The sequence below is a fragment of the Triturus cristatus genome, chromosome 2_2, assembly GCF_964204655.1.
Source record: "Triturus cristatus chromosome 2_2, aTriCri1.1, whole genome shotgun sequence".
In the NCBI taxonomy this organism is placed as follows: Eukaryota; Metazoa; Chordata; class Amphibia; order Caudata; family Salamandridae; genus Triturus; species Triturus cristatus.
Genome location: NC_140582.1, coordinates 334,607,858 through 334,625,663, shown reverse-complemented (window position 1 = coordinate 334,625,663; position 17,806 = coordinate 334,607,858). Strand labels below are relative to the sequence as shown.

The 17,806-nt window shown below is 43.7% G+C and overlaps 1 protein-coding gene across 1 annotated transcript in view; it reads left to right on the top strand.

Moving 5' to 3' along the window:
* The first annotated feature begins 1,983 nt into the window (after positions 1-1,983).
* The window catches only part of TET2 (tet methylcytosine dioxygenase 2), a 214,681-nt gene continuing 198,858 nt past the window's right edge, over positions 1,984-17,806 (top strand). The window contains exon 1 of the mRNA XM_085641414.1: positions 1,984-2,331. The gene's annotated coding sequence lies outside the window, so the exon portion shown is untranslated. The remainder of the gene's footprint in view (positions 2,332-17,806) is intronic.

Genomic DNA, 17,806 nt, shown 5'->3' with positions numbered 1-17,806 from the left:
GATGCTTCTAGCAAAAGTGTTGATATGCTGGAAGGCTGCAGGCCTACACATCTTGTTCCAAAGAACAGTTTTTCTCGCGCGTCCCTCTAATATGCGATTTGCGCAATTTTTACATGCACCCCATCGCCCACAAGAGACCATACGACAACGTGGGCACGGTTTGCTTATACGCAATTCCAGTTGGTTTCTGTGTCTTTGCAAACTGGACTGACCTCTGCTGTGTGGACAGGGCGCACAGTCGCCGTGGACAAGTTATGGTCTGGGAACGGAACACTGAGCCTGTAAAATGTCCCATGGAGATGCCGCGAGCCGGCGCGCGAAATAGTGTGCCTGATAAGGACTAATAGATCCATGTGTTGTAAATGACTAGACTCGCGCCACATAAACGCACCGCTACTGTACTGTTGCGCACCGTGCCGTTTGTGTGTATCTGGAGCCACCTTAACCAGTTGTACTTAAGTTAACCCTTTGCAGAACTCCCGAGAGGTGGACACTTTTATCCAGGAGACAGAGTGGGCGTGTGAAGTCGGAAAAGGAAACGTGTTGTGTGTGTGTAGTCTGCGCGTGTCATCGTCATCTGCTTGCGTGGGCCACGAGGCCATAGTAAACAAGGGGCTGGCCTTGCCTTGACTGAGGGGGCAGGGAAAATGCGGAGCCTGAAAGTTTCCTGAGCTGTGCTCGGGTGCAGCAGTAGATACCTAATGCTTGCGCGCAACGGGCCACAAGAACCTTTGTTTATGGAAGGAAACGCACTATCCGGGAAGGGCGTCTGGGGCGATGGATGGCAGGTTAAAATGTTGCAAGGAAACGAGAAGGCCTTTAAATTCAAGAGCCGGAAACCGACCCTTGAGGGCAACTGTTCGCTCTGAAACATTGTATTGCTTTGGGTGTGAAACAGTAACCAGCGGATTACGGCTCTTCTCTTGTGAGGTCGCATCCCAACCTGTAGATAAAGAGTCCATACAGACAACGAATGCACACAAATATATTTTTCTTAAAAACAGCACTTTCTTGCCGAAGACTTGTGGGAGATGGCTGCGCTGATATTAAGCGATGTTGATGTTGGAGTTGCACAACTCAGTGGCAACATGCGCATCACCACACGAACAATGAAATGTTGTGTCCTACCTTTCCGCACTTGATGTTTTGTCGTATATTACGCAAAGTATTTTAAGAGTATGGATTGACCCACTGAGCTACATTCTAAATGGGTTTAAAAGTGGCAACATTTTGAAGCATTCGACCGTCGTTTTAAGTTCAATATGGCCAGTTTCATGCCGAGACTCAACAGATGTTACCCGGTGCTAGGTATTTGAACGGAGGAGTCCCACTGAAAAGTAATTTCTAATTCGACGGCACCTTATTCCAACCTTCTCATTGGAATCTCCTTTAGCTGAAGCAATTCCGAGTACAACTTAGCAAACGCTAATTTGTGAGTGATATCCCAAAGTTGCTGTGTACTTTTAAATTTACGTGAACGTTCTCAAAGTTTTTGGGTTAAACTTTAAATCAGCTTACTATTCAAACGCTGACTTTCTCTCCGTTCGCGCTGTGCTTAATGTAACCGAATTACATTCTAAACCTGCGAGCGATGTAGGTATGCCTACTCCAGGTCTAAGAAAAAAAACGTATCGTATGACATATCGCGAAAATTAGTATTTTTGTTGCGGGGTCAGTTGCAACAATTTCATCTTAAAAATGTATACTTGTGTGTTCTAGTAGGTTAGTAGAGAATAACATCACATCTGTGCCGGAAGAGACACCTAGATATTGGAAGAATGAACCCAGCGACAAAAATATCTAATCACATTAGACGAAATTATCCCCTTTCGGACAAACTGCAGAAGTGCAGCGCAGACAGCGATCAAAGACGGTGGCAATCCAGTCCGCGCACTCGAGACTCCACTCCGCAGCTTCCAGGTAGCCCTCTGCCAGCACTTTTACTATTGTATGGGCCCCAACAGAGAGAAAAAAATAGAGAGAAAAAAACGAAGCAGCGAGCCAGCCTTTGTGTGGGAAGGCCCGGGTGGGGAAGTGATTTTACACTCCCCGGGCAGGGCACGACTCGCGAACACACACCCAGCCTGCCAGGGCTGCCCCCACCCGCTCCCCATGCCAGGCACGTCCGCCTCCGGGAGAGGGGAGCCGCTGCGCCGGGGCTCCGGCTGGGCACGGACGTCAGGCGGGCCGCCTTATGAATATTGATGCGGGAGGCGAGCCCGGCTCGGAGAGGGAGCAGAAGGAAGCAAGATGGCCGCCCTCTAGGACTGGGCAGGAGGGAGAGCAAGGCTGCGGGCTGGATCCGGGCGAGGCGGAGGGCACGGAAAAGAGGTCAGAGCGCTGCTTCTCTGCTGTGGGTCTCCAGCTCTCTTCTATTTTTTTCTGCTGGTGTGCCCTCTCTTCCCTCCTTGCCTCTCCTGTCCTCTTCACACACCCCCTCTTGGAGTCACCCTGTCTCATAATAAAGAAGGGGAGCACGGCCCGCACCCCTTCAACATGGCTGACAAATGTAGTTGTTAAATGGAAAGAGTTTTCTTGCTCGCTCTCGGCCTGCCCTCTTCTTCGAGCGGCTAGGCAGGTTGTTTAAAGAGACAAACGCGCCTTGATCAAGTGGGTTTATTGTTTTAGATGCTTCATTTTTGCTTCACTGGTAGTGAAGGTGACAGTTTTATAGTCTATCAGACGAGAAGATAAGGAGGATTCGCCGAGAGAGTGCCATTTATTGTGTGTTTTCCCCGTTTGTTTTGTGTAGTGGAAGAGTCTCTCTCACAGGACACTAAAAAGAGCGTGTGCTCTTTTGGGTTGTGCCAAGTCCCTGTCCGGGGAGGGTTGCCAGGGCTCTCATAGGCAGACACAAAGGTATGGGCCGAGAGGGGCACTTCGGGGCCAGGACCCTGCAAGGTCAGGGCCGAGGCAGGAACTGAGACCCCGTCCTGGCGGGATACGTTGGATCCGGGGCACCTTTCAACTCCCATTTCTCTTCACTGTTTTTGTTGTTTTAGTTCTTATTATTATTGTTCTTTAAACCCATGTTAGTACAATTCAGCTTCCTGCTTAAAAATGTTGCTTGGGAGATGAGCATGTGTGAGGCGCACATGGTTAACGTTTCTGCCTCCGCACAATAAAGGGGCATTTAAAGTGAGCCACGGCAGAGCGGAGACTTCCTCGTCTCATAATGTTACCTTGGGCCCAGGGCCGCACGGCTGCAACATCCTACATAACCACTCGTGTAAATAGCACCATATATAGTGTTTTGCACCCCACCTTTGGTGTGGGATGAGCACGTACATTTAGAAGTGTGCATGGCAGAAATCTACCCAGGTACTACTTTTACTGGCGTGTATTTGTTGTTAGAGTGCTTAAGGTGTTTACATGCCATTTACATAGTTACATTATATACTGACAGGCGTTTAGTTAAAAGATGTGGTTCTTTTTAGTACGTTTATACCGCCTGGACGAAAATCGCCATGTATACCTGGGGCCATGCGGAACTTTCCGGTAGGGCTTTAAAAACAATCGCATCAAAATTCAAGATGAACGCAGCCTATCATTTCTTCCCAGCCAGGCTTCCCTGTCAGCCTTTGAGCAAACATATAATAATCTTGGTTCTCCTCTTATGGGAGATATTCGCAAGCTGTAAATCGTTCAGACATCACATAGGTTTCGTGTGTGTACGTTTAAAGTGCTTGGTGATCCGAAAGTTCCAGAAAAGGGTATTATTTATCGAAGCAAATATCGCAGGCTGTTTCTAGGCAAACCAGACCATCCATTTGCATTTCAATGGCTGCATGCAATACCGCAATGCATGTGCAGGGGGAATTGGGAGAGGAGGGGGTGGGGAATGGGCGGGGGTCACTCGTATGTTGATTTGTGTATTTACAAGTGCATTACCCAACAGGACTGTTGGTCATCGGATAATTGTGATAGCTAAGTGGACCAAGCTGTGAGAAGTGCAGGTGTGTCAATGGAATACAGCCTCGAGGCGCTAATGGTGGCGTGATTGAAGAAAGTGGCAAGGAGGTGTGTGAAATGACACCCGCCTCCCAGACAGACTGCACCGACTACAGCTGCACTGCTGGGCTCATTCAAGGAGTATTGTGTGGAAAAACTCTACCAGCTATCCCGTGGAAGGTGGGGCTGCACACACCGGCAGTGCAAGGGCAATATGCACCTCAGAACAGTGCAAAGTGTGTACATGCTATATAGTGCAGTGCATGTAGTCTATGTGTACCACAAACCAATACAAGGTGAGGATGCGTATACCAGAGCAGTGCACAGAGTGGGCTTGTACCCCAGAGGTCTCCGAACATCCCCATCTCTTCCAGAGTTCCGAAAGTCCCTGAAGACCTGAGTATTCGGGTAATCGACTGAACCCTGCCGCGCCTGGATATCCTCACGTGTGACGAGAAGTGCTCTACAAATCTACTGACGGATTGAGAGCCGTGCACTGGGTGAAATGGCACCACGGAGAAGTGAAGCGCAAGGTGTACACCTGTACTCTGGGCCATTCAAGATGTCTATATGCATCTCCCACGTGTGGCATCATTGCATACACAGGAGTCTGTGCATTTTAAACCCTGTGTTGTCAGCGTATTCATTATTCTTTACAGTGACCATGCACTGAAAGCACAGACTGAATAGTTTCTCCATGCATCAATACTTGGTTATTAAAACCCAACTCCATGGCACTTTATTTTTGGAGCAGGTGGATTGCCTTCCTGGCACTCCAACCCATGACTTGCCGGTTGCACGCAAAATCCTGCCATAATGCTCCCACCCAGGGCCCTTGCTATACCTCCTCTTACGTAAGGAAGCTGCTACGCTGCCAAGGCTGTAATTCATGGAACTGCACACACCCCATTAACCCAGCTAAATGGGAGCGGCTCCCAGATGACCTGCTAGGAAAGCCTGTCACAGCCATGCACACGACTGGGAGTTTGCAGCAAGCGAATAGTGCAGTCTGTATACTTCAAGCAGTCTTCTTTCATTTGTTTGTGTGCACGTGGCTGGACGTCCAGGCGGCGTGCCGGACTCGAGACAGTCTAAGGTTCCCAAAGAAGGTCAACTTCATGTTGTCCTCCCCAATGCCTCCAACGCACAGGTCCAGTAGTTGCAGTTTGAGCTGACCTTGCATTGCCTCTGCTTGTAAGCACTTCTGCAGAATGTTATCCGTACTAAGGCCCTTTAAACTACGTCTTTGGCAGGAAGCCAGACACTGTCAATGTTTGGATACAGTGCAATGGGCCTAGAATCTGGCAGGTCCTCGCTGTTTAAAGAGCAGGGTGTGTGCACAGCCTCACGAGTTTTGACACACAAGTTCAAAGGTCTTTTATAATCGGGTCAGCAAAGCAAAAACCCTAAATAGGCCTCTCCTAGTGTTCCCTTGCTCATTTGGGAGAATTAACCCTGCTGCCATTTGTTCCAGTTCAGGAAATAAGAACATTCGTTGGAAAATTCGGGTCATTCAAGCGAAAAGAGCCATCCTTTCCCAGTGGCATCTCAAAGCCTTCCTTATAGATTGTGGTTTCTTTGTTCAGCAAGCATCCATTGTTATGGACTGCGCTAGAACATATAATTGGCACTTTTTATTGCCACTGCAGGCTAATGGTTTTAGACAAGCTTGAGTTCCTGGCTTATAAAACTAGGTTTCTCAGCCTTTTGACTCTCATATGGCAGTTAATTTTGCCAGTGAAGCCAAAAGCCGATAAATGTGTAACCAAACAGCTGGTATCTTCTCGGTGGAATTGGGATGGAAAGTTTCTTGAATTGATGGTGCCACCGATGGGGGAAGCTGTGTGGAGAGCTTCACCACAGAATCTATCATACGTATATCCTCATATGTATTTAGAACTGAAGACAGAAGATTAATATTTTGCCACCCTTCAAACCTCCGCTTGCTTACACCAATACTTCCCCAAACACTATTACTTGAAACCAAGGACGAATGCTCATCGAAGCCTAAGCAGTCTGAAGTATATATGGCACCCAAGTGATGGGAATGCTACCATAATGCCACCAAATGGCAGGGCACAATGTTGGCCAATATACATCATTCAAGCCATGCTGTATTGGAATGCCTCATTGATTCTCTGTAAGTACTGCAGTTTTTTTTTACTGCGTCAACTATGGATGGACATCATGTCCACTGGAACCCAACCAAGTGTGATTGCAGGACTTGAACAAGAGTCCTACAGTACAATAATCTATTCATATGCATTATTACTTGCTGACAAACATTGACAAACTGACTGCAAGATACGCTAACAGCTAAAGTGGGATGGCTGGGACATGCAAATCCTGTAACCTTAGCTGTGCAGCACGAAAAGTCCAATTAGTAATCTCAAAATGTTCCAATCTAGAGTCAAACTGCAAGATTGTTGAAGAGAGTAAACCCCTGTTATACCATTAACAGCATCAGAAGTTCTACATCAGTCACCAGTGTAACCAATTGATGGTTAAGATTAATGATCATTTCTTACCTCCTTTTGTGGTTTGGTTTTGTAAACTCTTATTTGTCACGAACCCTAATTAATTAGGTGCAGCTTCATTGGATGAAATTACGTCAGTGCATTGCTGAGCCTATGGTCCAGACCCGTCAGGCCCCAATGAGATTTACAACCTGTTATGGCAAACTTATGGCTCTGTGTGCTAGTAAACGCCCGTTCAAAGGGTGCATTGATCTTTCTGTGCCCAGAACAAAAGTCTTTGAATGAAATATCACAAAAGGTTTAAACAGAAGCAAACTCAACGCTCTGGAGGTCTCAGATCATGTTTATTTGATTGTGGAGCAAAATCATTCATGTGAGGACCATTACAAACATTGTATCATTGTAAAGTAAGGGTCATGGCAGTGAACACAAATGCTCTATTGTATTCAAAATCTGGGCTACACAAGACACCCAACATAGAGACAGTGCAAGAAGGAGAAGATTAAATTCCAATCCATTTATGCTACTTGGAGCTGGAACTACGACCCAACTCCGAAGGAGCTGAATACATGGCTCTTCAAATAATACCTTGTCTGCAAAAGATTAACTGAACGTCTCGTAGAACGTTGATAACTGATGAGTCAATCCTTGTACGTCCTACTTGCAAGCGCATTTTAATCTGGTATAGCTTTAAAAGTACTATTTCTTGCATCCATACCTGGTGCCCTGCTTATTAATTCAGAGTAGGCCTGTTGTCCTTCTCTTCACCCGTTTCTGTATACCAGTTTGGGTGTGTGCGCATGGTATGTATGTGCATTGCTATTTTGGAGAGATACTTAAATATGTTTCTGAGCAGTATTTGTGTATTCTTAAAAAAAACAAAAAAAACTAGTTGCACTCTTCAGATATTTTGTTTACAATGAGCCATAGTCATAGCTGTTTTCTGCTGTGGGAAGAAATTGTGATCAGTATAATGAGAAATCGATCTGCAACTCACTGTAGGTAGGAACGAAGGAACAATAGGGAGTCCTAATCCACACAAGGCAACTAATTCAGTGCTTGTTATTTTAAACAGTTTTATAACATCTATTTTTTTTTATTCATTAAACCCTCCGTCATGTTAGTTGCATAGCCTCACAATGTCAAATTTTATTAATGGGTATTTGAAGTGCAACAAAGAAAAGGTGGATAAACGTAGCTATTGTTCTTCTGTGACTATAAATTGCCTTAATTTGAAAATACTAAGGCAGAGCTGAGAAGAAAGCGTAGTTTGTGAAGCCTACAGTGTCAAGTTCAAGTATGTTTGCATATCTACAAGTGTGCCCTAAGTACAGCAACACAAGTTGATTTGTTTGGTTTATGTGTTACGTTTGCTCTTTCGTACAGAAAGTTGTGCTTTTGATGGAGACAGTGGCGTCTTATATTTTTTTTTAATTTCTTTTTTAAATCCTTTTTTTTGGGTGGGATTTTGAGGTAATGTAAGGAAAATAAGTTTGAGAGCATTTGACTGTGGCGGGAACGGTGTCTAATCTCTGGGGCTACAGGCAGAGCAGATACGTCAGACTGAGACAAGGTTCCGCCATGCAGTGGCGAGCACGTGGCTCCACTATTTACAAACACAGCCCTAGAATTCCTCCACTGTCATTATGTAACCATAAGCCAGCGCGCGCATAGCGTATGAGGTCGCGTCAGCAGCTTATCCGCTACTCATTTATTTTTGGCGGCATTGTGGTTAAATGCCATTCTTCTGAATATCTATGCCTATATTTCTCACCGAAGCTTATTTTTGCAATATAGTTTAAAGAAATACATAGACTATTTTTGTCCTTTTTATTATTAGGCCCGTACAGCATCCAAAAATAGTGTTACATTGCAAGAGCAGCTTTAGTCAAGTAACACTGGAAGATATTTTTCTCTATTCTCTTACACAGCCTAGTTCAAGCCCATTAATAAGTCTCGACCCTTGGAAAATAAGTTGTTTTGCTAAATATCTTTCCCGAGTAGGGATTCAAAGGTCACGAGTTTATAAAACATATTTTAAATGATGTTGGAATAGGAAGTCTGGCCTTAGACCAAGACCGCTCTGTTCTAAAAACTGCCCCGTCAGACTTCCTGCAGAACTGGTCGAAGCGCAGAGATACCCCTTTGGGGGTGATCCAGGCGCTATACAAAACCTATAAATAAATTTGTTACTACAGTACTCATCGACAGATATCCAGTAGATGCATTTGAATTTCGAAGTAAGGCTCTTTTATGTTCACTACTGGTTGTATTTTGCATTATTTTAGTATTTTTGTTTTTTACTATATAATGGTAATTAAGTTGTCTTTCAGTGCTTCGTATTTAAAACCGGCTTGGATTTTTCCTCATTGAGTAGTACGTCTTGTTGTAAAGCATGAGATGTTGACAAGAAGTTGCATTTCAACATTTTAGAAAAGGTTGATAGTTGAAACCTATGCCACTGAGTTTGTCCATTGAGAACTAGGCTCTATCACCGAATCAAAGCATACACTCCTTACGGATCAACAATTTATGTGGAGGCTCCGGTGAGGCTTGGCTAGACATAGGTGCAGGGTCGAAGTTTGGTGCAAAAGATTGAGAAAGATCTACCACCACTGCTCCTCTTCAAAAGGCCATGCACTCAAAATGGAAGCAATAGTTTTCTAAAATAACAGCTGTATTTAAATCTCCAGTTTTCTTCAGTGATAAATGCAGTCATTAACTATGCCATGAAGAATTCTTAAGGCTGGAGTATGGAAGAAAGATGGCTGCAAATGATTTTTTACTCCTCTTTGAGTGCAGCTGGTTAACAAGGCGTGTTAAGCTTGGTCTCAGTTGAGCAGTGACTTGTGTGGCAGGGTGAGGCGGCTGCGGTTTGTGTGTGACCTTAGAACATGACTCTTGTTCCCGACCCTGAAGGTAAATAATGTGGATTTGTTAGAACTGGTTCCTGGAGCACGGTCGCTACATCTGCTGGGAACTTTCACCTTGGTGCATTGGTTAGGTCCATGTTCAGTGACAGCTGGTCCCTAAGTGAAGAGACGCATGAGACTAACTCTCTGCTGAAGTTTCCTTAAATGCATACCCTGGTGGATAGCGACTTTCTAAAATGTATCTGTGTCTAACTCGATGCACTTGGAAAATGTGTGCAACTGTACCACTTTTGTTGTGTTAGCTTGGTTCTGGTGCTTTGGCTTCGCATGCATGGTTAATTGCTGTTTTGAAGGAACTTGGATTGACAATGCAGGATCTGCCTTTGTTTGCCTGTCTGCTGATCTTTCCCAGATGCCTGAGGGCAAGTGTGTTGCAGAGGGTTGTCTTAATACAGTATCATCTGTCATGATGTGTGTAAGAGAAACAAAGGAAGTAAAGGCTCTCATTCTGGTGAAGGACATGTCCTAAAATGGCCTCGCTCTGTTTACTCATATTAATTTTCTTTTCTTTTTTTTTTGTACCCCTGTTACTCATTATCTCCTACTCTGCTCTTAAAAAGAAGCCTAAGTTAGTGCAGAGACTTATACCGTGGACTGTTTACCATTCCTGAGCAGGGGGGATTGTATAAAACGAGATAACCTCCTAGAGTTCAAAGTTTTGTTTACAATTTTATTTTTACTTGATTTGTGTTAGTCTTTTCAGAAGCAGCTGCCAAGATAGATTTGTTTTAGTAGAGCATGAAATCACCTTTCAATTCCAGGTTCAACACATTTAAAATAAAAAAGCATATTGCCGAAATATTTTTTATTTTGTACTAAGGACGGTATGTTTTTTTGGACTGCCACTGCGTGCTGCAAACTAAATGTTGCTAACTATGAAGTTATTTTATTAGTGTTTTGTAGAAAGAGTACCTACTCTGTAAAATAACTTTCTTTTTTTCAGTCAATTTTCTGCATTTTTGCATTACCATGAAATTAATTACCAACCTAAAAAACCTTAATCTCGCGCACTATTTCAAATTAACGTACTGAGAATGTTTGAAATCTATAAATTGGCAAGAAATATTTTTGCCTATTCTCTAAGTGTATTGTGTTTCTTTTGAAAGATCTTGGCAGTAATATTTCCTAGATTAATTTTCTTACTGCAGGCGCCGAGTACCAGCGGGCCGCGTGCATCTGGGTAGTGCGCACGTGGTTGAACTGTTTACAATCACAAGACCGGCAATTCCCAGAGAGAGTTGCACAACCTCAGAGTGCGCTGTTTTTTCAGCAAAACTGAGCATGTGAGACGCTTGCGCTGCTGAAACAGTGTTGTGATATACCCACTGGTAATTCATGGCAAACGTTGGGTCTAACTGGTCAGGGTATGCAGTGAGCGATACTCCACCGTCACTGCCTTGGTGTTCTGCTGCAGTGATTTCCTGCACTGAGCGTACAGTAAATCATGTGTTGGACGCCAAAAATATAACCTGTGGCTCAATGAAGAGCTGGAACTTGCACAGCACCAATTAGACCAGGTTGCTTCATATGGCTATAGGGCATATGCTCAGCAGAGAACTTACTGGCAATTATGTGACTGTTGACAAATGGTACTATGACTTCTTTAACCCAGACCTGACAACATACATGGTTGCCATTGTACATCACACAATGTCTGCTCTGCTCACGCTGTTTTCCAGTGAAGAGCCGATATTACATGGAGTGAAAAAACATGAGCTGCAACCTCCTCTGCAGAGTGGGTTTCCAACTTGTTTGGAGTCTGGGAACAGATGATGTCAATGGAGGGGTCTGCAACATCCCCAGGACATCACACAATGCCTTGGACACTTTTTTTTCTGTGTGTGTCTGTTTGAGGGGGGGTACGGCATAAATCTCACCCCTCTCAATGACCCCAGCCTATCCCTCATGAGAGTAATGAGCTCAAGGCATTGCCCACTAACCTGGGCCACCCCTTTATCTCGCCTCCTTTCACACTGTGAGATTTATCTCAAAGCTGGCATATCTGCCAACCCACATGTAAAACAAGCATTTGCATAGCCAATAGGTCTCGCATTTGGGACCTTATAAGTGTTTAGCCATGCGACAGTTGCATAACTAAATACTTATAAGGTCCCAAAAGCAAGACCTATTGGCTATGCAAAGCGACCGTGTGGCCGCGAAAGTGAAAGTAATCGCGGTAAAGCGCGGCGAGCACGCCCTCGCACATGCACTGTAGCTCTAGGCTGGCCTGGTAGCACTTTTTGGAGCCCTCTCAATAAGTCTCGCCAGATCAGCACATGCACTGGGTCAGACGAGACCTAAAAAAAAATATATGAAAATGCAAACATCAAAGGATTTCCTGCTCACAACAAATGTTGGCAGCATCTTCCTGAGGCACTTTGTGTTTTGGTGGTTGTCAAAGTGGTGCACTATCATCCAAACCCTTTTAGTGTAGTGTTCCAAATTGCTTGGTATGGCCTTCATCTTACACGACCCCATTGTATTACGCAGAATCTGTTGGTTCAATAATGTTTTTATTTTTTAATACAGTTTTTGCTTAGGCTACATGGATTGGTTGGACTGGAGAATTAGCAGGAAGCATATTCTTGGACTTAATAACATATACACCGTGTCCTCCATACTGGTTTTCAGAAGGAGAGTGACTGGCATGCAGCACAGGCTTGTATAAGCTGCCTCATCCCTTCTGTTTGTCTCATGGTTCAGAGACAGCACCCAGTTACATTGTCAATGGTAGTTTCTTTTTGGTATATTTACTTTCAAGTCCTGTAAGTATGTGTCAAACATTTGTTATTTTTTTTATATTCATTTGAAAGAGAGCGGGCAAGGTTTTTTTGTCTCTGGCTACTTTTTTGAGAAAGTGAGTTGTACTGCTGGAGAAAATGTGCCTTTGTTTCCAGTTCTTACTCTTTCTTGACATAAGCTATATGTAAACAGACAAATCTAAATGGAAATTGTTAGCCGTATCCTTTTCCCCTCCTTCCCCTTTCACCATGGAGAACTCTGGCTAGTTTTCACATTTCCATTGGGCTTGTAGATGTAAGATGCAGGTGAAGAAGACTTTGAAATATTCCAATTTGTTTTTAAAGTCAAATTGATTTAAGTGGCTTTTATGCAAGTCGGCTAACTTATTTGCACTTTCCAAAGTCAAGAGTAGTGCTTCAAATAATGTTGAGGGAGGACACTAACCTGGTTTAGAAAGATATGTGACTCTATTGAAAATGTTTTTTCAGTCTCCTTACGAGTTCCTATGTGTGCGTATGCATACTCTTGTCTAATTGTACGCGGTTCAGTTTTTCCATGCATCTAGACTCCTGAGCTGCATCAGACCAGCGAAGGCGGAGAGGGCGTTCTAATTCCTCTGGCTTGGATACATTTGTATGAGAGCCAGTGGTTACGCTGTTGGTAGGCGGTGAAGATTGCTATGGCTATGACGCTATGTCACGTGGTGGCTGCGCACATGGCCTCATTGTTTACAAACTCGGCATAAAAACTCAATGGGCTATTCGTAGAAGAGTGGCGTAGCTCCAAGTACTGCTGAAGGTCGCGAGGCACACCCGCACATAGGAGGGCAGGAAAGTGATTTGGAACCAGCAGGTCCTCCAGCTCCTAATTTGTTTACCAGAAGGTACAGTGTTTTTGTGTTCCAGTGGATACTTTGTTTGAATTGCATATTCATCCCAAAAGATACACGATGTTCCTAGATTGTAGTGATGAAGATTCTTTTCTACCATGAAATGGATACGAATGCAATGGTTTATTAGAGCGGCGTGAGCAGACCTGACCAATGTGGTGTTTTGCTCAGTTGCACTATGCAGCATGTTTGCTGAAGGGCTGCAGCAAGGCTTCATTGTGTGTACCTGTGCCTTTTTAAACATCAGGACAGTAGTGGCTGGTGTCAGGGCAGAGTGCGGGGGGAGACTGACTGCACGGGGGGGGACGTACCTTGAGCCAGCTGCATTGTTCTACTCTGCTCCTCTGTAGACAGACTCCCATAATCTCCTGCAGCCAATTCTGACGCCGCTCTCAGCACCATGAGAGCAGCGTCCAGATTGGCCTGAGCACCCTCGATTTACGCTCCAAGGGAGACTGCGAGCCTGTGCCTGCTGTCCCCAACCCAGCAACGCAGCTTGAGTTGGAGACCCCTTCAGTGCACATGTCGTTTTGGCAGCCCTGAGACGGCCAGCCAAACCCACATGCACACTGAGGACAGTGCATACCACCTCCTCTCATTGACTGTCATCCCCATTGGCCCCACGTTCCAAGACTTGGCACTCTTAGGAGAAAAATAAAACTATAATAAAACTGGTTTAAAACCAGTTTAATTATCGTTTTATTTTTCAAGTTTGTAACGGTGCTGGTGGGGGAGGGAACGATGCGCCTCTGCCATCGCAGAAGAGCCGGTGTTACATCAGGAACAAAGTGTAGTATGAAAAAATGAAAATCATTTTAAGGTGATAATTACACATCATATATAGATAGATTATGACCACAATATTAAAAAAAAGTTTAATGGCTTTTAGATCCAATTTATTTTTTAGTAGTCTTGGAGATATTTTTGTATTTATTTAATATATTATTAAAAAATTGACTGTATGATTGAATTGCTTCTAAGCACCTCAGCAGAGCTACGCCGGGAAGATGCAAGGAGTCCTGTGATACAAAATCAGAAGAGATTGAGAGGTTTTTTAATACGAAGAGGGTGTCCAGTTGCATATGTGCTGGTAGGTTGTTTCAAAGACAATGTCCAGCCCATCTCCAAGGGCCTTGTAGTTGGTTCTATGTACTGTGGGGTGATTGATCTATATTGAGCGAGGAGAGGCTGAGGTATGTGTATCTCGTTAGCTTGTTCTATAGGTATGTTAGTGAGAAGTCCTAAAGTCATTTGAAGATGCAGCAGAGTATTTTGAAGGTGACTCCTGGGATCCACTGGCCCATTCTGCAGTGCTGGAAGATGTTTTAGGTTTAGCCCAGCAGGAGAACGAGACATAAGGCATTCTAAAAACAGTGCTGTACCTATATGCGAGTCGACCAGGCCTCTGACTACTGAGGGGCGGTTCTCAGTAGGGTTGACAGTTCAAGTTTCTTGAAAAGTTTTAGTGGGCGGAAAGAGCATTGACAACCACATAATTTAGTGTGTTTAGAATGAAATCAGTACCTCACACTGTACCAAAGATACTTCTCTTGGTTTTTATTAGAGTATTGTCTGCGGATAAGGTAGAAGGGGTATATAGCTTCAGTTTTTTTTAAGAGGTGGGTTAGTAGTGGAATTAGTATTTTAGTATTTGAGCTGTTATATTTTATGATGTTGTTGGGTCATTTTGGTTTCAATTCATTTCTGTTCATTTGAGAGGTTTAAGAATTTGTCATTCTTGTCAGTGATTTGCAGGTATGTGTGCATATTGCCAACACAGTACCCATAGTAGGTTCTGGGAAATTAAAACGTTGACTAGAATTTTTTGGATGTGCTTAATAGAAGAGGGGCTGCTAGGAGGTAATACTTGAGGGAGCTGCACATCACTGAACAAGGAAGGGATGGCCAGTAACCCAGTCTTACAGTTTCCTGGATTTGAAGCATTCTAATGACTGGCTAGAAATAAGAGCCTATGCTGTCAGTGGGGCAGGAGAACTGCATGGTCCATCATGTTGAAGGCTGCAAGAAGCTGGAGGAAGATCAGCGACAGGGCGGTCCCTTATACCTCTGTAGTATGTCATCTCAGACATTGTAGGGGTCATGTTATGTCTCATGTTTGGGTTGGAGTACTGATTTCTTTGAACCAAGAATTTGGTTGGGTCCTAAATGAATTTGGAGCTGAGGTGTGTGACCACGTTTATCATAACTATAGTTTTCCTAGGGAGGTCTGTGATGGACAGGTAGGTTTTAGGGTCTTGTAGTCTAATCCTTTTATAAGAGAGGGTGACCATAGACTGGTTTAGTGGAGGTGGGATACTAGAAACTTTCTGATTGCAGGCATGTGGTTGTAAATTCTGTGATGGCCCTGATTAGAATTTGTGTGTATAGAGGTGGTATCAGCTGAGCATGGCAGAGTATAAAGTAGTTGGCCCAGAGTTCTTAAAAAAACGTAAGGTCTGTGGTAGTGTTTCTATAGATGTTGTGGGAAATGTGTTCGAGAGGATGAGTAATTGTGGGGCAATGTTGATTCTGATGTTTTGTACCTTCAATTAAAAACTAAGTCTGGAGAGTTTGAGAAAAGCACTTGCTGAAGTGTGCATTTAAAAGGAATGTGTCCACTGAATACATGCAACATAAGGATTGAATAGGTTTAATTACAGTCACCTGAAGGACGCTTTACGCAGTGAAGACCATTTAAGTGATATGTTTGAGCCACAACACGTCTAGAATATGATGTGGTGAAATTATTGGAACTTATAGAAGAGAATGTTAATGTTCAAGGTACTTTGATTTCCCCATATAGGCCACATCAAAACAAGCTCACAGCTTCGAATGCGACCGATTATGTTCATGCTCAAGTGGAGTCCACACACGTTAAAAATAAAATTCTTTATATTTTATCATTCTAAAATATGTAAAGTCCCCACAGCTCTACCTTCATTCTGCATTCTGACTACACTCCCCTGACCTTCTGGGATCGTTCTTAAGAACCTATTCCCTTTAGTGTGTTGGAATTTTAGACTGTTGCACCCGGGATTGGTTTCCACATGTATCCAGTATCAGAAACCTTGAGTATTTTGTAGCCATATGCACTCCCGTTTTAAAACTACAGGAGTGGACAGGTTACGAGGCTTTTCCTCAAGTGAAGATTATTATTATCTTGTTGTTGGATATCTAGGCTTGCTGTCTTCTAATTAATCTTCTGTGCGAGTGAATAGTGTACAAGGTATTTGTCGAAGAAAAACTTATACAAGATATTTTCTTATCAAACAAGAGCAAAATGGAAACCAAAAGTAATTCTGCCAGAATTACTTGCCACTAATCTCATCATGCCAGTTCTTTTCATTATCCTACACCTTAACTATGAGATGGTTACACCACCCCAGAGAGGTTCTGTGATGTATGTAAATATATATTTTTTATTTTTAAATCCCCCTCCTGGTAGAACTCTTCTGTGTTTGACTTACTCCTGTATTCACTACCTTAGCATAAACCAAAAAACTATGGAAGAAGGGAGTGTGGGTGAAAGTCCTAAAATGAGGAGGGCAATTTCTGAGTAATTAGATTTCCTCGTTTGTCATGTGGACACCCCCTATTGGACGGCATCTATCTCTCACTGTGCATAGTAAAAATACAAACATCTTGACCTCAATGACTGCTACATCCCTCAGAGTATTTATTAACATCAATTATTGTCTACAATTTAATCCTAATCTGGTTCTCAAAAAGCCACCTTTGTAGCTGCTCCTACATAGTGTAGTTAATCAGACACATATATCAAGGGAGAATCCCTCTTTGACACTCTGCAAGTGGGATATGCTTAACATCTACTTAGAAGGCTGATTTTATTGTTGGAAGTGATCCTTCCAAGATAGTCCTATTGCATATTTCATGAATAAAGCTTGTTTTGTCCTGACACCATGTGCTAAAGAGTGTGAATCTGATTTAGGCCCATTGCAAGCAAGGCCAAAGGTTATAAATTAACTCTCACGCTGGCGGATTAAGGCGTAAAAGTCCAAGTACACTCCAAACTCTCAGCAGAGATCCAAAAACTCCAGTGATTTCACCTTGCAGAGTAAATGGATAGCGGTGAAATAGTGATGAAACTCAAGATACATTGGGAATTAACTCTATTCCGACCAGGAGTGTGGCTCAGTGACAGAAAACAGTTTTGTTGGGAAACTCTGTCACTAGGGATGTCAACTGTCTTGGCCTCCTAGCCACAATGATCGTTGCCAGGCAGAAACCCTGGGTTCCTCCCACACAGAATGACTGGTCGTTCAACCTCTTGAGTTTGTGGTGTAGGATGCCACAGATCGCAAACTTCTCACCCCATGGTTTACTGCATGCTTAAACGGCAGCTCCCTGAACACTGTGAGTGTCAAGTGTTGAGTGTAATCCAAAACTCTCCTGCAGGAACTGGAGGATTAGAACCACACTGTATTCTGAGAGAACAAATTATTGCAGTTTAGAAATTGAGTGTGTGGATCCATTCAAACAGTGTTGCTGCATGGTATCGCTGTAAAACTTGAGTATGTGTGCATGGGTATATATTTATACTTGCTGGACAGACGCTTCTATTTTCCCATGCACATAAAAAATGGCCTGCATTACCACAGTGAGAGTGTTAAGGGAGAAAAAAATCCTTTTGCTTGGCTGCGTATGAGTTGGCAGAGGCAGTTACCTCACTGGTAGGCGTTGCAGATCGCTGTGATGCTGCCTCACGTGGTGGCTGCGCACATGGCTCCATTGTTTACAAGCAAGGCTCTAACTCTACACGCTGTTTGTGAAAGCCAACCAGTAGCGTATCTCCA